This window comes from Accipiter gentilis, chromosome 2, assembly GCF_929443795.1.
Source record: "Accipiter gentilis chromosome 2, bAccGen1.1, whole genome shotgun sequence".
Taxonomy (NCBI): Eukaryota; Metazoa; Chordata; class Aves; order Accipitriformes; family Accipitridae; genus Astur; species Astur gentilis.
Window position 1 is genome coordinate 26,583,921 of NC_064881.1, and position 21,592 is coordinate 26,605,512.

Genomic DNA, 21,592 nt, shown 5'->3' on the forward strand with positions numbered 1-21,592 from the left:
TCTAAGAGTGCCAGAATGAGCATTTCCTATACTATGTTATGTGCCTTTTTGTGTACCTTCTCATAGATTTTGCATGATTACATATCTCTATACCTCTCTACAGAACTGCCTTTTCATTTTTGCAGTTTCAGGAGGACTCAGGTACTGAAATAAGGCTGCGTAAAGAGAAGTTGATTTGGTATCTTTGTCTCAAGAGGATAAGTAAAAAAATCAGGTATCCCTGTCTCTTCCATGCATTTCTCAATGTTTAGATCTTTTGAAGCACTGTTACACTTTTAGTACTGCAGAACATGACCTTGTAAAGCAGTATAGACCTGTAGCAACAGATGACCTGCACCAGGTCTTTAAGCTCTACATTAACAGACATTTTCAAAATATATAATGGAAATACAATAGCATATACACAAACTTATACACTTACTACAATTGACCTACTTTTAGATAGCTGTCAATGCTATTGCTAGTGCTATTAATTTTTATGTAGCTACTGATATTTAAGTCACTAATACAATTTTAAAAAGATTAATGTGCACTATATAATTGACATATGATAAATCACTACAGAACTATTAATTATTACAATGCTACTTTTATTCATATATTTAAAAGAAAAATGCATAAATGTTACAGTAGAACAAATAGCATAAACCACAGCCCCAGGTCTAGAGTATCTTATGTGAAAGCCCATCATGTGGATTTCTCTGTAAAATAATAAATTTATTTTCAACTGTTTGAACAAGTTTTATTTATTTTGGTTTACTTCTTGTTTCTTGTAGGCTATTTCTTTCTTTTATTCCAGTGATTAAGCTAAAAGTGGTGTTGCTTGTCAGGAGTTGTCTTTTTTTTAGAATAGGATTCATAAAACATATTGAGAAATATATCCTAGTCTTTTCAATAAATTTCAAGGGGGTTTATTTGTTTTTAACATTTTCTGTGCTTTTTAAAGAAAATCAACAATAAAAATATTTCTGTATTCTGCTCTATCTGGGGAAAAATGAAAATCTTTACCTAAGTAAAAATGTTCTATGAAAGCTTCAATTTAAGAGAGAAAGCAATTTTCCTTTGAAATTTTTTTAAACAATAAGCAATTCAACAAGGGCTGGTGCTAAAGCATATTACAAAGCAGAAAAGAGAAGCTTATTCGGCTGCTGTCTGAGCTTCATTTTTTACAGAAAATCAACCCAAAGAGTCTTGTTCTCCAGAACTGTGAGCTTAACACATTTCATGCAATCTAATAACATAAAAAGAAAATAGGACCATAGGCTCTCTACATTCTTGATGAGGTTCTGGTATTATACGCTTGTTTCATAAATTATCTGTTGGCTCCAAGCCACATTCAGCCTCCACTTGATGCTCTGATCTCTAAATTGCCAGAGGACCTGAAATACAGGAGGATTCAGCAAGCTGTCTTCTGCTATCATCTCAACAGCTAAAGTCTGGCATGGCATTTGATTGGTAGATTGCCACCTAATAAATTAATTTAATAGATAATAGAATTTAATTGCTTGAGTGTCTCCTTTCTGTAGCGTTAGCTAACCTGATGAGTAGCTTACATTTTTGCTGACACAGTCAGCAGCTGTGATGGCCTTTACATCAGTAATATCACTTCTTGGCCAAGAGGAATTCTTTGAGGGTGCACATCACTTCTCTATGTCTGGCTCAGCTACCTGTACAGACGTTGTTCAGGCTCCATTTACTACACATACATTCCTTACTTGAGGAAACTGCTCCTAATTAATCATCAATAGGAGAAGCAGAGCAAGAAACTATTTTTGGATCACTCTGATCTGGGAGCCCAGTAGCACTCTTGCTGTTCCAAAACACTGGTAAAATGTGATGGGCTCAAAGGGCACCTCTTTTTACAAAACTTGCAACAGATCCTCCTGTAACACCACATTTTGATACTCTAGAGACTATGTAAACACATCCTATTTCACATTCTAAAAGGAATGACTTATGTCTTTAAGATTGGACTTTGTAACTTAGGAACCATATTATTATCTCCTTCTTCCCCACCCTAGCATCTTGTCTCACAGAGACATTGATACCTTTATATTTTGGTCAGTCCAACCAATAACCTTAGAAAGAAGTTACATATATCATATGTAATCCTTCCTCATTGCTGTTGGGAGGCAATAACAATGCAGGTAGGGCATAACTGGCATTGTAACAGCATCGGACAATCAGTCACTGATCACAAAAACTCACTGGAAAAATTTGGAAGTGAAATATATTAATAAAAATGGAAACTTTTTGATGAGTATGGGTAGGATCCTTGACAAACAGAAAGGGAGTCAGGTCTGTGGTGATAAGGCCTTCACCAGATCTCTCCATCAGTAGAAAAAATAATTTAGTCCATTCTAATAAAGCAAGGATTTTTGGTAGCAATCTTGTGATTATCGTATCAGCTGTATCTACTAAAGGCTTCTATCCTGAAAGATTTATTTTTGTCAGATCTAACTTTTTTGAAAATGTGAGTTTGTAGCAGAATCAAGAAGGTAGAATACTGTATATGTGTTATATATAATCTGATACGATGTCTAAAGTAGGTAATATGTATTTCCAAAATAAGTAGAAAACCCTGGGCACTAAGTTTGGAGCTACCGAAATGGAAAGATTACTCCAGCTTCTGACAACTGGAAAGGTCACCAGTGTCCAGAGTTCTGCTGAAGACATTTCTCTTCTATGCTCTCTGTTTGCTTACACAGACAGTAGAAGTCAGGAACCTAGATAAGGAAGAATCTTCACTCATGCTTTTGAAAAGGGGCTTCTATTTTCAGTTACATTTGCAATCAGCTGCAAGGAAATCTCCCATTTCTTCTGCTGACTTGAGTTTGTTAGCATTTGACATTGTGCTATAAACTATAGAAGTTTTACTGTTGTGGTGGGTTGACTCTGGCTGAAAGCCAGGTGCCCACCAAAGCTGCTCTATCACTCCCCCCGCCTCAGCTGGACAGGGGAGAGAAAATATAACAAAGGGCTCATGGGTCGAGGTAAGGACAGGGAGAGATCACTCAACCAATTACCATCATGGGCAAAACAGACTCAACTTGGGGAAAATTAACTTAATTTATTGACAATCAACCAGAGTAGGGTAATGAGAAATAAAACCAAATCTTAAAACACCTCCCCCCCCGCTCCCTTCTTCCTGGGCACAACTTCACTCCCAGATTCTCTACCTACCCCCCCAGTGGCGCAGGGGGGTGGGGAATGGGGGTTATGATCAGTTCATCACATGTTGTCTCTGCCGCTTCATCCTCTTCAGGGGCAGGGCTCCTCACACTCTTCCCCTGCTGTAGCATGGGGTCCCTCTCACGGGAGACAGTCCTCCATGACCTTCTCCAACGTGGGTCCTTCCCAAGGGCTGCAGTTCTTCATGAACTTCTCCAGCATGGGTGCCCTCTATGGGGTGCAGTCCTTCAGGAGCACACTGCTCCAGCGTGGGTCCCCCACAGGGTCACAAGTCCTGCCAGAAAACTTACCCCAGCGTGGGCTCCTCTCTCCACAGGTCCACAGGTCCTGCCAGGAGCCTGCTCCAGCACGGGCTTCTCACAAGGTCACAGCCTTCTTTGGGCATCCACCTGCTCTGGCATGGGGTCCACCACGGGCTGCAGGTGGATATCTGCTCCACCGTGGACCTCCCTGGGCTGCAGGGGGACAGCCTGCCTCACCAGGGTCTTCCCCACAGGCTGCAGGGGAATCTCTGCTCCAGTGCCTGGAGCACCTCCTCCCCCTCCTTCTTCACTGGCCTTGGGGTCTGCAGGGTTGTTTCTCTCACATATTCTCACTTCTCTCTCCCGGCTGCTGTTGCACCATATTTTTTCCCTTAAATATGTTACCGCGGAGGCACTACCACTGTTGCTGATGGGCTTGGGCTTGGCCAGAGGCAGGTCCATCTTGCAGCCGACTGGCTTTGGCTCTATCAGACACAGGGGAAGCTTCCAGCAGCTTCTACAGAAGCCACCCCTGTAACCTCCCAGCTACCAAAACCTTGCCACACAAACCCAGTACAACTGTCAAGTGTGGTACCTGGACACCTGGTACCAGGAGTTTTCTGGTCCTAGTGGGGATAGCAGAATTTCCTTAGAAAACAGCATTTTTGTCCCTCTTCACCATATTTTAGACCACAACTCAGCACTGTTGCTCTAGCTATTCTTCATTTCTGCCCTGCTCTTTATAAACTGAACACACTATTAATTTGTGGTATGTTTGCTAGGTATTCAGCTGATAGATGTACCACATACTGTCTTTCTATGGGAACTGGGATTGTTCTCAGATTAGTGTGGAGATAAGTTTTTTTCAGAATGAAATCTGAAATAAAACCAATTTCTAGTTAGGTTTTAAGCTAATTCCTTTAAGACCTAGGTGTGAGTTTTGTTAACCTGGAAAATCTTTAATTTTAGCCCAGTGTTACAGGTAGCAAGTCTTTAGTCCAACAACATCATATGGGATGGATACAACCTGCTTTGCTCCAGATACTGCCTTTCTGTTTAATGTTCTTCTACTTAGATTTTTTTTCCTGTTTGCTTTTGTAAAAATTCTTTTAACAAAATCTTACTTCACTGCTGCTGTCCAAAACAGTGCAGCGAGTTGTAGAAACACCTGTTCTATTAAAATGATTTCATATGACTTACTAACATGAAAAGTTAAACTTTCACAAGCACTGTTTTAGTAGTGTGTTAGCCAAGGTAGTACAGACCTTAACACTGAGATCAAATATTGGAATCTTTATGGTTAATGTCAAAAAAGCCCTAAACCATAGACATCTATTTTTTCATATTTATCATAATTATCTCAGTTGTCTGATTATCATTTACATATCTGGGTCAAGGAATTATACCGGTAGTTTAAAGTGGCTACTATTGAAATGCAGCCTTCATGGCAGGGTTTGTGAATACTGCATAAGATATTCAGAAAATCATTTTCACCTCTCTGTGCTTCAGTTATCTCATCTGATAACAATGGATATAATAATACATCTTCTGCAGTTCACTACAGTGCTATGCTGGATTTAGTCAATAGACTTCTTAGGAATTTTGGAAGGACAAGAACTATATCATGGAATGGCATAAACAAACCACTCCTCTTCAAACATTAATATTCATTTATATATACACATTTAACTTGCATTACACTTTTAGTAGCTAGTTTAAAAGAGAAAAATCTTTGTAATTTGATGACCAGTCATTTATGAGTTCTTCAATGAGCTCTATACATACTGAATACATAGTTTTCTCTGTTGCAGGACTTGAAGCCTACAGGGAACAGACAGATAAGTGCTGTAAAACTTCAGAATAGTGCAGAATGATGCAGGAGAACTGTGGAAAAACTCTCTCTCTCACACACACACATATATATATGAACATATCTTTGAATTAATTGTTAAGTTCTACATATCACAGCTGGAACTGCTTTGTGACGAAGCAATATAGTAATAACCCATTTTTATAGGGAGTACTAGAAATGGTAGGAGAAAAACACACCGGCAGTGCACAGACAATATTGGTGCGTGGCAATTGCCAGAATCATTTATGAATTCTATTTTTACAATATTCTGTAATAAAAGGAAGGAAGTGTGCTTTTTATACCTCAGAAGAAAATGTAAAATGTTACAAGAATTTATATGAACAGAAGCATTATGGTCACGCCAAGTCTTAAGAGGAAAACATAATATTATGCATAACAACAGGTAATAAAAAGAAGTCTCCAAGATTTTCTTACATTATTTATTTTTAGTAACAGCTACAAATAGCTATTTTTCAGCTTTTAAATTACTTTTTTTAATCTTTCTACTGGTAGCATTGACATCTTGAATATCTGATGTCTTTCTAACTTTTACTTTGCGAATGAAAGAATGAAAAAGCTTCTGTATTTATGGATTGGTTCATTTGATCCATCATAGCAGAAGTGCAATCTGAAGCAGTCCTAACAACTAGACAAGAGAAGCCTTAAAATGAAGTGCTGATTACTTCATGAAAGTGCAGCAACAAAGTGTCAGTCTTGCTCTGAGTTTCATCCTGCTCTAATTTATCGACCTCAAATCACTCAGAGCAAAACCAGCTTTATCTTGAAGAGAAAAAAAGTATGTTCTCCCAGGACTTAAAATTTGGTAGTCATGTAGAATAGGCAGAGGGGTTAGATATCAGCACTAATCAAGAGATGCCATCCATTCCCCCTGACTGTTGTAGGACTGCAAAGTTTATCATATTTACCATAGTAGATACTTCAGATTAATATATAGCTTTTTACTGGACTGGGAAACACTTTCTGGAGTTCAGGAAGAGCTACCTGAAGCGCTCTCCAAAACAATGATGTTCAAATCCTGGTTCAAAGGTAGGATGCAGCTGGCTGCAGGTCACATTTATTTCCTTTGTTATACAAAGTCTGTCTTGAAGGACATTGTGCTTACAATGTTCCTTTGGAGTCAGAAAGCAGCGGCATCATGACCAATATTAGAAGACATAATAGAGAATTTTTCCCTTCTCCACAGAATAGGCATGTTTTTTCTACAAGAAAAATGTGGGCAATTCCACACACTAGCAAGGCCCTTGGGTATCTGCAGTTTTTCTGGTGGTCTGCATATGAAGCACACCATGTGCAAAAGTAGATGAAATTTTGATCCAAGAGGAATTTTAAATGTGACTAAAAGGTGGCTAAAAAGAAGTAAATATCATTTCTGGCCTTAATTTCTGTTTTAAAGAGTACATTAAAATCTCAGTGAAAGCATTCATTTGAGTATGCCATTTATGGCATACATTCTTATGCCATTTAAAACAAAATACATTATGTCCAAATAAGAACTCATAATACTCTCTTAATTGGAGTTGCTCACCACCCGCTGACTAGTGCCCAGCCAATCCCCATGCCATGGTGTCCCCCCACCAACTCCCCCAGTTTATATACTGGGCATGACGTAATATGGTATGAAATACCCCTTTGGCTTATTTGGGTCAGCTGTCCTTGCTGTGTCCTCTCCCACTTTCTTGTGCAGTCCCAGCCTCCTCTGGCAGGGCAGTATGAGAAGCTGAAAAGTCCTTGACTTAGTATAAACACTGCTTAGCAACAACTAAAACATCAGTGTGTTATCAACATTATTCTCATCCTAAATCTGAAACACAGCACTATACAAGCTACTAAGAAGAAAATTAACTTTATTCCAGCTGAAACTAGGGCAGCCAGTCAATGTGTGGACAGAAAGTACTTCACCATGTATGGAACAAAAGTGCTCATGACCTGATCCCTTAGCTGCAGAAATAGAACCACAACCACTAATTTTTTCTTCTCAAAGATAATATCTTCAAGTCTTTCTCTGATATCAGTGCCCTGAGTGCACTAAAAGGCTCCACAGCCTCTTCCCTCCCTTGTTGGGCTTTAACTGATCTGATGTGGTGAAGCTGTGTAACCCTGGATTGAGCAACTGTGGAAAGACCAATTTGAGAAAGCTGTGAGAAGTATCCTCAGGCATTTCCCTTCGACCAATCTCAAGAGTCACATCTTAACTTCCCCTTCTCTTGCAGAGTAGCCCACTCTTGCTACTCTTGACACTTGAGGGGAAAAAAAATTCTAGAACTGTAACTTAATTTTCTATACCAGAATGTGTACCTTTCTCCATGGTCCAATGAATAGTTTTCTTAAAGAAAGACTTACAGTGTCAGTCTCTGGCTGACATTCAGGCAATCCATTTCCATTATAATGTATTCAAATTGCTTTATGACTATAATCTCTACATAAAACAGGTTTCCAAAGAATTCAGCCAATCTGAGGTATTGATCCATCATCAAGTGACAGCTTTAGAGTTCTGAGTCACATGAAAAGTCATGTTCAGCATTTTTTTCCCTAATCAAACACTAGATACAGGAATTTCAAATTAAGACAGTTTTGTTTTGTTTTGTTTTGTTTTTCTGAAAAGGAGCTAGACTATTTTGTTCAACATTTTTTATAAGAATGTGATGATTTCACTGGATATAAAAGTGAAAACAGTATTAAAATGGTTACAGCTGGACATTTTAAAGGCTCTGTCATGAAAAGTAAAGTGTCTATCTGCTTTCTGCTACATTTAAAATTGTCCACATTATTTAGATAAAAAATATATCTAAATGTCAAGGAGTTCTTTCCCTTCTCAGCTGTCTGCTTGAGCCTTCTTTCACTAGGCTGTCTTTTAGGTAACAAGTATAAGAAAGCCTCAAAGATAAGAAAAAAAACCCACCAACCAAACACAAAAAACATAAAAACCATTGTAATGATATTAGAAAATATATTTGATGTCATTAGGAACCAAATGTGATGTTCTTCTTTAACTGTAATTTTTCTGAGTTACAAAGGAGCAACAGCAAGACAAAGACATACAAAAGTATACATGGACTTAAAAATCCAGCTGTTGTTGATATAGGTGCATTATGTTATATAAATGAGAGAAACAGCAACTATATTTTGAAAAAAAAAATCGTATTCACAACTGAACCTTCTCATATCTCAGGAACAGAGAAGAATTTTAATTCCTTTAACTGTAAAGGATGCTTAAGATTATGTCTGTTGAAGAGAGGAGGACTACATTTAGGGTAAATGACAAAAATTTGCATCTGGAAAACAATTGTAGCTGCAGAATAAAAATTCACTAACTTGTACCTTGATTTCATGGATAATAGTTTTAAAATAGGAACATGTTCATGATTAGAAAAATCATAAAAAGAAGATACATTGTTTATTAACTTTCTTTGTCCTAATAAAGTAGGATGGTTTGGAGGTCTTCTTACTCCAATATTGCTGTAAAACAAAATACAGTCTTAGTCTCTATTCCAACCTCCTGCTTCAAAGCCAGGTCATCTCTCAGGTCAGACCAGGTTGCTCAGGGCTTTACTCAGTTGGGGCTTGAAAACCTCCAAGGAGGCAACCTCTCTGGGCAACCTCTTCCACTGATTGGCTCTCCTCGTGGGGGAAAAGTGTCCCCTTGTATCTGGACTGAATCTCTCGTGCTTCAATTTATGTCTGTTCTCTCTTGAAGTCCTGTGATGCACTGCTGCAAAAAGCCTGGATTCATCTCCTCAGTGACTCCCTGTAGGTGTTGGAGGGCAGTGGTGAGGCTCCCCAAAGACATCCCTTCTCCAGGCTGAGCAAGCCCCAGTCCCTTAGCCTCTCCTTGAAGGCCAAATGCCCCAGCCCCAACCATGGGTGGCTCCCAAATGCCCACCCCAGTTGCTCTCTCACTCCCCTTCTGCAACAGGATAAAGATGGAAAAACTCATGGGTCGAGGTAAAGACAGGAAGATCATTTACCAAATACCATCAAAGGCAAAACAGAATTGACTTGAAAATGAATTCATTGCTAATTAAATAGATTTGGATGGTGAGAAACAAAGACAGAAATTGAAACCCCACCTTCCTCTCACCCTCCCCTTTTCTCCCAGGCTCAACTTCACTCCTTCTCTCCCTACCCCTCTACCCTGTCAGCCCTGAACAACACAGAGGTGGTGCGGAATGGGGGATTATGGTCAGTCCATAACAGTACCTCTTCACACTTTCCCCTGCTCCAGCATCCATGTACTGCAGTCCTTCAGGGTGAATCTGCTCCAGCGTGGATTCCTGTATGGGCTGCAGGGAAATATCTGCTTCACCATGGTCTCTCCATGGACTTCAAGGGCTGCTCCAGCTCCTGAAGCATCTCCTTTGCCTCCTCCAACCCTGGTGCTCACAGGACTATTTCTCACTTTTTTTTTTCCCCCACAATCCTCACTGCCTGTGCAGTTTCTGCTCTTTCTTAATATGTTTTCCCAGAAGTGCCACCAGTTTGGCTGATGGGCTCAGCTGTGTCCTGCAGTGGGTCCCCTGGACCTGGCTGGAGCCAGCAGGAACCAGTTGGAACCAGCTGTGTCTGGCATGGGGTAGCCCACGGCAGGTCCTCACAGAGGTCACCCTGCAGACCCCCCACTGCCAGCACCTGGACACGAGTGGACATGGGCACCATGTGCAGGGGCCTTCCAGTTAACTCAGTCCAGTTTGTTGGCGCCTTTGCTGTATTGAGAGCAGGCCCAACCCCAAAGATATCTCACTCCTCCCTCCTTTCCAATAATCTTTTATTTTGCTTTTCTCTGATTTTCCTACAGTTTTTTTTATTTTTTCTGTGGCAATGACCAGGCTGAATAAATATGTTGAAGACCAGGCACAGGCAAGTTTTGGGTAGGAAGTGGGACTTTAGCCATCCTCGTTAGCACCAGCCAGCTCATAACCCTGTACCACAGGGCATGGTGGCTATCAGGCTGCTCTGGAGCCCTCAGTTGGGTTGGCAGCTGAGCAAGTAGCCAGGAATACTTGAAATACAAGGAATTTTTTGTCCCCACTGCTAAATACAAATTAATTAGCCTTTCAGCTGCCACATCTCTGATGTAGCAGATATGCAACAGCCTGTTCAAGAAGTTTTGTGCCAGAGCTAGAAGTATTGCCTAAGTCATTCTTCATATTCGTATTTTGGTTCCCATTTTCATCAAAGAGGATTATTAACAAAATGACCTGGTCTATGCCTGAAAAGCGTTCACTTGAACACATCAGCCATAGAAAACATGCAGGAAGAAATTATCTTCAGCCTCGCTTAAACATCCCATTCATGTTTACAAGAGTAAATCAGGACTACATGCAAACAATTCTACTAATATCGAGAGCAATTTTACAGTACTTTACCAGTATTTATTTACCCAGTAAAACAACCTTCTTCTGACTTCAGTGGAAGTCTTTCCAGATTGGAGATTAAGGAATGTGAAACTTCATACTACTGTGGAAATATATATACTGTGCCTTTACTGAGTCTAATGACACAGCAGGGAAGCCCTCAAAATCTTGAACATATTAATAAACTACTTCTTGAAAGGCTATATTCTCCCAGTGACCAAAAGGTTCATTCTGAGCTGTTTTACTGAGATTGAGCTATTTCAAAACCACAAGACAAAACCTATCATCTTCTTTCATTTTCTAAAACTGGCAAAAATGTAACATTTCAGCTGTGAGGTTGTTTTTTCCCCCCACATCATTCCACTTTACAGCGCTGACAACCAAGATGTTTATAGTGCTATTAATATCAAACCTGCATATGCGGAGTGACTTGGGGGTTGTTTTGATTCAAATTCTGTGCAAACAAATATGCTGAGAGCAAGAAAAATGAAATTGGAAATAAATGCAACTTTTTAATGTTGAGGATAACTAACCCTTAGAACACTATGCTAAAGCATGCAATGTGTCCTGCAACACTAGAAATTCTTGGTTTAAGAATGGATTTCTTTTAAAAAGTAGTTTAAGGCTCAGCCATGTTATTTGGTTTGATAACATTCATTTACAAACAAGAAAGAACAGTTCTTTTCACCTCAGAAATTGCTAGGTGAAAATATATGGCTTATGTTAAAGTGGCTGATAGAAATAAGAACGTTTACTTCACACCTTAAGGAAATAAACTCCCTCCCTTCTGAATAAAAAGTCACAGATAGCAGCAATTGAAACAGCTGCAGGTGATTAACTGTAAGTAACTACCAACTTTTTGGCAATCTTAGCAAGGGCAGCAGGAAGGCTAAACATCTCTTTATCATATCATTAATTATTGTTCCTACTGTTACTGCTACATGTAGTTTGAGTCTCTGTGCTGAGCTTCACACTACACTAGACATAGAAAAATGAATAAAGGCATGCTCCTTGTCCTTGGGAGTTAATGATCCAAAAATAACCCACTCACGGAAATGTTACTGCCAGGTAAGAACATTGGTAGGTGGTGGCGGAGAACTATCCTCTGCCAGTTCTAAACTGGATCAATTGGTAATAAAGAGACTTCACTCTGCCAGACTGCTGATCTGGCACATTTCACGAGCATTAAAATCACATACAGATACTGCTCATATTAGAAAGCAGGAGATCAACTCGGTTTAAAAAATCTGTAACGGTCTTTTCTAAAATGTTGTTCTGGAAGACTTACAATGGGAAAAAAGTGAGGAATTTGAAGACTACTGTTACGAATTTTGCTTTGTGTCAGGAACATAAAAAGTAGTAATTTTCCTAGTGTTTAACCTCTGCTTTGGTGTTTGCATGCTACACTATTAAAGGATGCAAGATTTTCCTTTGCGATTTTACTGTCTTTTGGCATCCTCTTTGTCCTTCTGCTTATATTTTCATTCAGCTTTTCTGTGAATTTTCTGTGAAGCTCATTTGTGGAAGTTTGTTCTGAATAAGCAGCAGTATAGGTGTCACAATCCAGACTGGACAGACCAGGGAGTCATGTTTAATTCAAAATTCCCTCGGACTAAATTAAGGTGGAACCACACCAAATGATCAGTTAAAGATTTTATTCATGACAGAAGCAAACTGAACTGGGGAGGCGTAGTAGTAGGTGGCAGGGTTTCTCCCAACAGGAATTGGCATAAGACTACTTCTGTAAACCGTGTAACCCAGGGTAACCATACACATCAATTCAGGGAATAAGGAGATCCCTCCCGTCAAGTCATGAGGTTCAGAGCAGACCCCCTCGCTTTCTAGACTCCTCCTCAGAGAAGGGCCCAGGGGTGGCTGGATCTAGTCCTAGTCCCAGACTTAGTCAACAGTTTATGTCTAAAGGGATGAGGTGTGGTCATTTGGGGGGGGGGGGGGGGGGGGGCAGGGAAAGAGAGAGAGAAAAAAGAAAGATTTCACTAGTTCTGAGTCCAGCATTTGTCTGGTTCTGGTGGGCTTGTGTACCTGGGACTTCAGTTTGTGTCCTTTTATCATCCTTGCCCCTCCTTCGGGTGGACACTCAAACTCATTAGGCTAATGAGCAGTTTGTGAGCCTTGGGGGTCCTTTAGGGAGTAACTTCCCCTTCCCTGCAGAGGTGGCCATTGTTTGATCTTTGTATCAGAACAGCTTATCAGAACAGGGAGCTGTGAATCCTCAGGCATACCCTCCTGTTGCTGATGTCTGAGCTGATGGACTTTTCACCTTGGTTTCTTGCTCTGCAGGGTTTGTCTTTAAGCAGAATTTGCCACACCACAATGTTTGAGACATTAACTCTTTCAGTCTCTCACAATAGTTATAGGGGGAATCAAGCAATACAAACAGAAGAAAAAGGTTTCCATAAGAAGACTTGAAAAGTCACAAAAGACTAATGTTTCCATTTAACTTGGCTGTGAGTCTGCATTTCTATCTCCTTTGACTTTCCAGTTCCACCTACTACTAAACTTCTGCTATAAGTAAAAAAAAATAATATGGATAGCAATTGTTATACGTCAGGGAGGACTCTACAAGTGTGCACATTTAAGTATTGAAAATACATTGTATAATATGGCTCAAATTATTTACTCTTACTCAACAAGTGCTTGCCAGTCACAAAGAAATTTTGGTGCCCTCTTTCTCTTCATAGCAATAAAGACGACAGGAAAAACTCCTATCATAATATATCCTAATACTTTTTAAAAATGAATGAACATACACTATGAGAATTACTCTGCCTTTGCTTTTACTCCTTATCAAACACAATTATATAATTACATTGTACAACAAAGGCATAAAAATGCTATCGGTTTCAGGTAGTAGGATTTTATATTCATCTCTTACCAGTGAGACAAAAATTATGCAGTCTTTGTTTTCATTATAAATACCTAAATAACCCAAACAGAGGTATTAATGATGGTGCTGAGGGAATTGATGGATTATTAGAATGCATTTTTCCTTCTTTGTCCTTGATACCACTGCCAGAATAAGTCAACAAGATTTCAATATTCAAAAAGCAGGATAAGAATTGAAAACTGAACAGCTTATGTCAGTTCAATTATTCTTCTATTCACTATAAAGAATGGAACAATCTTTAAACAAGTATTTTTTCTCTTAGTTTAAATTTTATATGGAATGAACGTGGGCTTCTTAAAGACCCATTATAGCATAATAATGCCTTAGAAACAAGGCTGTATTGGTTTGTAATGTATCGAGTATAACATATTTAGTTGTATAGCAAAAGACTGCATTCCTAGTGGTCCTATTTGATATGATTGTCCCTTTAGTATGAATTTTTCAAGGTCTTTGAGGTAAAGTTCAGGGAGATCACACAGTGAATTATGCAGACATTTAAAGATGTTCTGTGTTGATTTTCTGAGAAGCTGAGAAAAAAAAAAAAGCAGCATCCACTGGCAGAAGAGAGGCAGTATGAATTTGAATGATGCAAGAACCAAAATCACACGATAGGGAGATTTTCAGAAGAACTTGAAACTTTATATAAAGATACATGAGCAGCTGTGGAGGGAGTCAAGGAAGCACTAGAATGACCAACAAACATAAGCAAGGAAGAACATGTCATTATTACCTGCTTCTCTGCCTTCATTAGGGAAATTAGTTCAAACAGTGTTTCATTTGCTCATAAAAGCCTCCATCCTGAGCTTACAGCACCCTTTGCAAAAAGTGAGAAGTATAGTCAAATCAGACTGAAATGCAATGATGTCTCTACATAGCCAAGCCAAAGAAAACGATCAGCTGTAAAGAAATCAAATCCAAGAACTCTCTCTCTCCTCCACAGATACAAGCCCTAAGCATATTTTTATCTTTCACAAAGTGTGAGCATTTCAGCATGTCCTTTAGATCGGGAAATATTAGGAAGCAATTTGCTTATAATGGAAGTGAATGCAAATCAATCTGCCAGAGTAAAATGAGTTTGTAGAGGTGGGGTGGGAGAGAATTTGCCTTCATCTAGAAAAAAACCCTGAGATGTGGAGCTTTAATTGTGTACTGCTTTTCCTCAGACTGCTCGAGTTTGCAGTTCAAAAGGGGTGGCGCTGCATCCCACACTGCCTCTCCTGCAATCTGTTCATGCAAGCACCATCCATCTGCTAGGTTTAAACAGACCTCCAGTTGCTTATGTGTTTGTTCACAGATGTAGGTAGGAGGTTTGACTGCAGGTTTCTAAAACTCGAATCCAAGATTATGAGACACATTTGCAAACATACTTGCATATAGCAGAGTCTTATCTATTTGCTGGGAAATGCTCTATTGTTTGACTTGCAAATCAGTCCCATTTAAATTAAAACATGGTAGTGATACTTACATGTATAAAATTAAATTTGACAATATCATTTCAATTTAGTCAAGAACTGTAAAATATACAATGACAGAAAACATTAAAGACAGCATCCACAAAATTATTATATATTAAATGGAGTTTATTTGAGTGGAGAAAGATCTGCAAGGGGAGTTTGTTTCAAAGAAAGTTGTTTGTTTCTTAAACTGTGGAAAGTGCAGCACTTGAAAATAACGTTATAATTTCAGTTGATTCCAAAGGGTCCTCTGCAAGTAAATCAATTGCTGTATTTTTAACAATGGACTGAATTTGCCTCCTTATAAGAAAATTACAGATCACTGCAACAGTTTGATTGCAACTGGAAGTCCTTTCAGATTCTTTCAGTCTTTCCTCAGGAATCTCCCTTTCTCCTGAAAGCAAGTTCTTGATATTGGAAAGTAAGCATGGAATACAACAGAGATGGTACAGAACAAAATGCACCAACACATGACTATCCTGTTTTGGCAGGAAGATGTCTTTGTAGGAAGATGTTACTATGATATTTAAAAAAAAAATATAAAGTGGGACTTCCTTCCTACTCTACCAGCTGCAAGAGATCATTAGACTACAGTCCGCAAACAAGATTTGGGTTCACTTGCAAGTGAAACTTTGTGGGACAAGGCTAATTCTATGATTATCACTGTTTTTTATGGTTTATTATTTGACACCCTCTATGAACACAATTTGATTTGGAGAAAAATACTTGATCAGTGAATCACAAGTGACGTATGTACATATGGATGATTTCACTTTTATCCTAAACATATGTTTCGATATATGTCTAAGGGAAAAATTCCTCATTATATAATGAAGGAGCAGGTTCTCAGTTCTCCTTGTAGTTTTTCATCGCATCCAGAGTGATTCAGCTGCTGAGCTGCAGAACAAGTCCAACCTGCTCAACAGCCCTAGAGCACAGTTTTGTTCCTGGACACTGTTCTGGAAGATAATGGAAACACAACTGGGAAAGAATTCTGTCAACTCCCTAGGCAAGCTGGACTACCTTTGTCAGTCCATTTTAAGTATATCAGCTACAGGATCAATGTTAGATTTTCGTATCAGTTTCATAGGATTCCAGATAGCACTGATTCTACTTTACATCTTCAATTTTTTACTGATGTAAATTTCTTGATGTGAGTGAATTTAAACCAGGATTTAGATCCCAACCTTGCTAGGTACCGAGTGTTTCTGAGAAGTGAGTAATTTCGGATCTTACCGATATAGTAGTATCTGGCCCATATGCAGGTGGAAGGAGGAGTAGAATACATGCAAGTTTTCTTTATAGCTAAATGATGTTGTCCACCAACAGATATCTCTGGGAAAATCTTGGAAGATTGACTACTGACATTTCATAGAATCATAGAACAGTTTATGTTGGAAGGGACCTTTAAAGGTCATTTAGTCCAATCCCCCTGCAATGAGCAGGGACATCTTCAGCTAGATCAGGTTACTCAGATCCACGTCCAACCTGACCTTGAATATTTCCAGGGATGGGGGCATCTACCACCACTCTGGGCAACCTTTTCCAGTGTTCCACCACCCTCATTGTAAAAAAGGTCTTCCTTTTATCTAGTCTGAATCTACTCTCTTTAACTTTAAACCATTACCCCTTGTCCTATCACAACAGGCCCTACTAAAATGTCTGTCCCCATCTTTCTTATAAGCCCCCTTTAAGTATTGAAAGGCTGCAATAAGGTGTCCCCGGACCCTTCTCTTCTCTAGGTTGAACCCCAACTCTCTCAGCCTTTCTGCACAGGAGAGGTGTTCCATCCCTCTGATCATTTTTGTGGCCCTCCTCTGGAGCCTCTCCAACAGGCCCATGTCTTTCCTGGGCTGAGGACTCCAGAGCTGGATGCAGTACTCCAGGTGGGGTCTCATGAGAGCAGAGTAGAAAGGCAGAATCACCTCCCTTGACCTGCTGGCCATGCTTCTTTTGATGCAGTCCAGGATATGGTTGGCTTTCTGGGCTGTGAGTGTGCATTGTTGCCTCACATCCAGTTTTTCATCCACCAATACCCCCAAGTCCTTTTCCACAGGACTGCTCTCAATCCCTTCATCCCCCAGCCAGTATTAATACCAGGGATTGCCTGGACTCAGGTAAAGGACCTTGCACTTGGCCTTGTGGAACCTCATGAGATTCACATGGGTCCACTTCTCAAGCTTGTCCAGGTACCTCTGAATGGCATTGCATTCCTCAGACATGTCAACTACACCACTCAGCTTGGTGTTGTCTGCAAACTTGCTGAGGGTGCACTCAATCCCACTGTCTATGTCACTGATGAAGATATTAAACAGTACTGGTCCCAATACAGACCCCGAAGGGGCACCACTCATCACTGATCTCCAGCTGGACATTGAGCCATTGACTACTACTCACTGGATGAGACCATCCAGCTAATTCCTTATCCACCAAATGGTCCATCCATCAAATCCATATCTCTCCAATTTAGAGAGAAGGATGTTCAGGGGACCATATCAAAGGCCTTATAGAAATACAGATAGATGACATCTGTAGCTCTTCCCTTGTCCACTGATGTAGTCACTCTATCATAGAAAGCACTAGATTAGTCAAGCAGGACTTGCCCTTGGAGAAATCATGCTGGCTGTCTTGAATCACCTCCCTGTCCTTCATGTGCCTTAGCATAGCTTCTAGGAGGTTCTGTTCCATGATCTCCCAGGCACAGAGGTGAGGCTGACAGGTCAGTAGTTTTCAGGGTCCTCCTTTCTACCCTTTTAAAAAATATTTCCTTTTTTCCAATCACCGGGGACTTCACCCGACTGCCACAACTTTTCAAATATCACGGAGAGTGTCTTGGCAACTACATCAGCCAATTCCCTCAGGACTCTGGGGTGCATCTTGTCAGGTCCCATAGACTTATGTATGTTCAGGTTCCTCAGGCGGTCACAACCCTGATCTTCTCTTACAGTGGGAGGGACTTTGCTCCTCCAGTCCCTGTGTTGTGGTCCACCCAGTCGAGAGGCGTGGGAAGAGAGGTTACCAGTGAAGACTGAGGCAAAAAAGTTGTTGAGTACCTCAGCCTTCTCCTTGTCCATTGTTACCAGTTTGTCAGGATTGTTCATTAGGGGGTACACTTTCTTTGTCCTTCCTTTTCTGGCTGACAGACCTGTGGAAGCCCTTATTATTCTTTGCATCCCTTGCCAAGTTCAGCTCCAGCCACGCCTTGGTCTTCCTGACCCCATCCCTACACAACCAGGCAGTGTCCCTGTACTCTTCCCAGGATACCTGTCCCTGCTTCCACTGCCTGTGCATTTTCTTCTTGCCCTTTAGTTTGACCAGCAGGTCTCAACTCAGCCATGCCGGTCTCTTGCCTTCCTTTCCTGATTTCTTACATATGGGGATTGAGAGCTCTTGCGCTCTATGGAAAGCGTCCTTAAAGATCTGCCAGCTCTCTTCTGTTCCCTTGTCCCTGAGGGCATTTTCCAGAGTGTCCTATTGACTAACTCCTTGAACAGCTGGAATGTTGCTTTCCTAAAATTCAGGGTCCTGACTTTACTCTTCACCTGACCTGTATCCCTCAGGACTGTGAACTCCACCAGTGCATGATCACTGCAGCCCAGTGCTTCCAGTCTTGACATCCCCAGTTAGCTCACTTGCCTTGGTGACCATCAGGCCCAGTATCGCGTTCCCTCTTGTAAGGCTGTCTAAGAAGTTATCCTCAATGCACTCCAGGCGTCTCCTGGATTGCCTACAGCTCGCCGTGCTACTTTTCCAGCAGATGTTGGGGGGGTTGAAGTCCACGAGTCCAGGACGAGAGCCTGTGAGTGTGATGCCTCCAGTGGCTGGAGCAAGAAGGCTTTGCCAATAGGCTCCTTTTGATCAGGAGGCCTGTAGTAGACACCAACCACAAGGTTCCCTTTGTTGCCTCGGTCTCTAATTCTTACCCATAATCTTTCAACCTGCTCGTGTCTATTCTTCAGAGACAGCTCTTCACAATATATCCATTTCTTGATGTAGAGGGCACCCCCTCCACCACTCCTTCCTTGCCTGTCCTTTCTGAACAGCTTTGATAGCCACGGATCTGACTTTAGCTGTGAAGGACTGCTGAGTATCACTTCCAGGCACCTGAGTACCTGTGTTAGAAACAGACAGGTGTTGTAATCCATTTTCTATATTTTTCTTAAGTTCACAAAACATGTCTGTTCTCACAAACCATTACTTATGCTTCAAGGTGCATACTGAACAAAGAGAAAGAAGAAAAACCCAAGCAAATTATGGATTTCAGCAAAAAAAGAAGCTTGTACTTTATATGCCACCAATAAAACACTATGCCTGAAAGTAATCTGATGCAATTGGATGCTAAGGACTGCCTATATTTTTGAACATAGACTTAGAAGTGAAAAGTACACCCTTCAAGTGATATGCATCCTCCCAGGCTAATTAATGTTCTCCTTTCACTATTGTGACCAGCATAAAATTAGCAAAAAGGCCCAGAGTCACCCAGATATACTTCTATAGAATGTTGGAATTAGGTTAGGAATGAATGTACATTAAAGACTTTGTTCATAAGGAACAGGATGATCTTCCTGGATTTGTATCATACCCCTGGCTGCTGTCATTAAGGATGGTAATTCAAATTTTAGTAGTAGGCTGTAGACTTCCAGTTAACAGTGTATGCCACTGAAATACCATCCTGAAATTTATGCTCTGGTTAGATGACACCAAATATTGGATATTCCAGATGCGGCTGAAAAGTTATCCAAATAAAATGAACAATTGCTTTTTTTCATTCCAGACACTAGGTGAACAAGTCTGAATGACAGGTATAGCAAACTTGAGCAATGACAGCATCCTAAATAAAAAACTCAGCCTTCCTTATGATATCTTTTAGGTGGTTTCGTCTTGTGAGCAAACACTCTATGGTGGTGCCTTTTCCTAAAGAGTGGTACGAAAGAGTAATGCTATTTTAGGGATGGAGGAAAAGAAGTAGCAAAGGACTGTGTATCAGCAATTGTGGTTCAAAAGCTTAAGGTACAGTAGAAGTAGCAGACTGTTTCACAGAAAGATAGATGGTTAAAACAGGTGAGTCCCTGTTCCTAGGAGGACTTCAGAGTAAATTTAACTGCAATATATCTCTTAATCCTGTGTTTGTCTGGCAATGAAACTGTCTACCCAATACACAAACACATTTTCAACTCCTCAGTTGTCCTGTAGAACGATACAAATATAATTTCAGAGAAGCTATGCTACATTAAAATCAGGTCATCATCAGTTAATTAACAATCAAACATCACCTTTTTGAGGGGGGACATTCAGGACATACTTTAAGTAGGATTCCTCACTCCTCTCCTCTTCTATTATCCTCCTGCTCCTCCCCATTCCTGTCTATGGCGTCATGTATTTTTTGATATATATGTTTTCACCAGATTTTAGATGTCTGGATCAAGAAGGCAATATATCTATGGAACAGGTCACTACATGTTCAAGTATTTGTTCCCTACAAGTGCTGATGAAAGAAGTTGTGTTACTTCAGTATTTCTGTTCTTTCTGTGTCAAAATGCACAGGGATATTTTTTCTGAGATTTCGTCTCTTATCATTCTAACTGACTTAATTTCACGAGTACAAAATACAAGTGTATTGTCCTTAACAAATTGGTAGAAGATGATTCCAAATATATTCATGACTGAAATTGTTGTATGTTTTCAATTTAATTTTACTTGTACATGGTTTCAAAGACCTTAATTTGCTTTTACAAGAAAAACTGACACTTCAGAACAGAGCAGCCACAGAAATAAAAATGACATGGCATCTTCAAACAATAAAATCCTTCAGTAAAACCAACATGCCTGAGCTAGAGTCAGCAGAATTATGTGTTTACATTCAGTAGTCAGACTACCTTCACAGACCTGTTTGCAAGTGTAGAACCGATCTGTACTGGTGAAGTCAAAACATGAGTATGTTTGAAGCATTTTTGACCCTGCAGTTGATTGGATCCAAGAACATCCCTTGAGACACTGACTATGCATGAGTACTGGGCAATTTCTGCCCCCTCCGAACACATCCTTTGCAAAAATGTCGATGAATATTTTCCTAACTTCCATCTAGCTATCACATACTGTAGTATATTTTGTATCACTGTAAGCCAAAAAATTTAAACTGGGGGGGGGGGTGGGGGGGGGATTATTCTCAGTACTTTAATGATTTAATAAATAGGTTTGCTGTTGACCAACTTGAAGAACAGTTAACATTTTTCAGGGAGCACTGAATGTAAGTTGGGTAGCTCTGCACCTACAGGGGAAGAAAACACCACACAAAAAATCCTACTTAAAATGCAGCTAGGGTGTTTGCTGTAGAGGAGAACAGCTGTGTGGACCAGCTACTGTGCAGTAAATTCCCAGCCTGGCACTCTAACTCTCCTGTATAGATAACCCCCAAAACCATTCAGGCAGGTCAATGAAGTGCCTGCTTTTATTGCCATTAACGTGAGTTACAGCTGTTTACAGTTGCTGCAAAACAGTCTAAATGGAGAGAGCAAACATTTACAACATTAAAGGACGATCCCACTATGAAATGTGTCTCTGCAAAAATGACA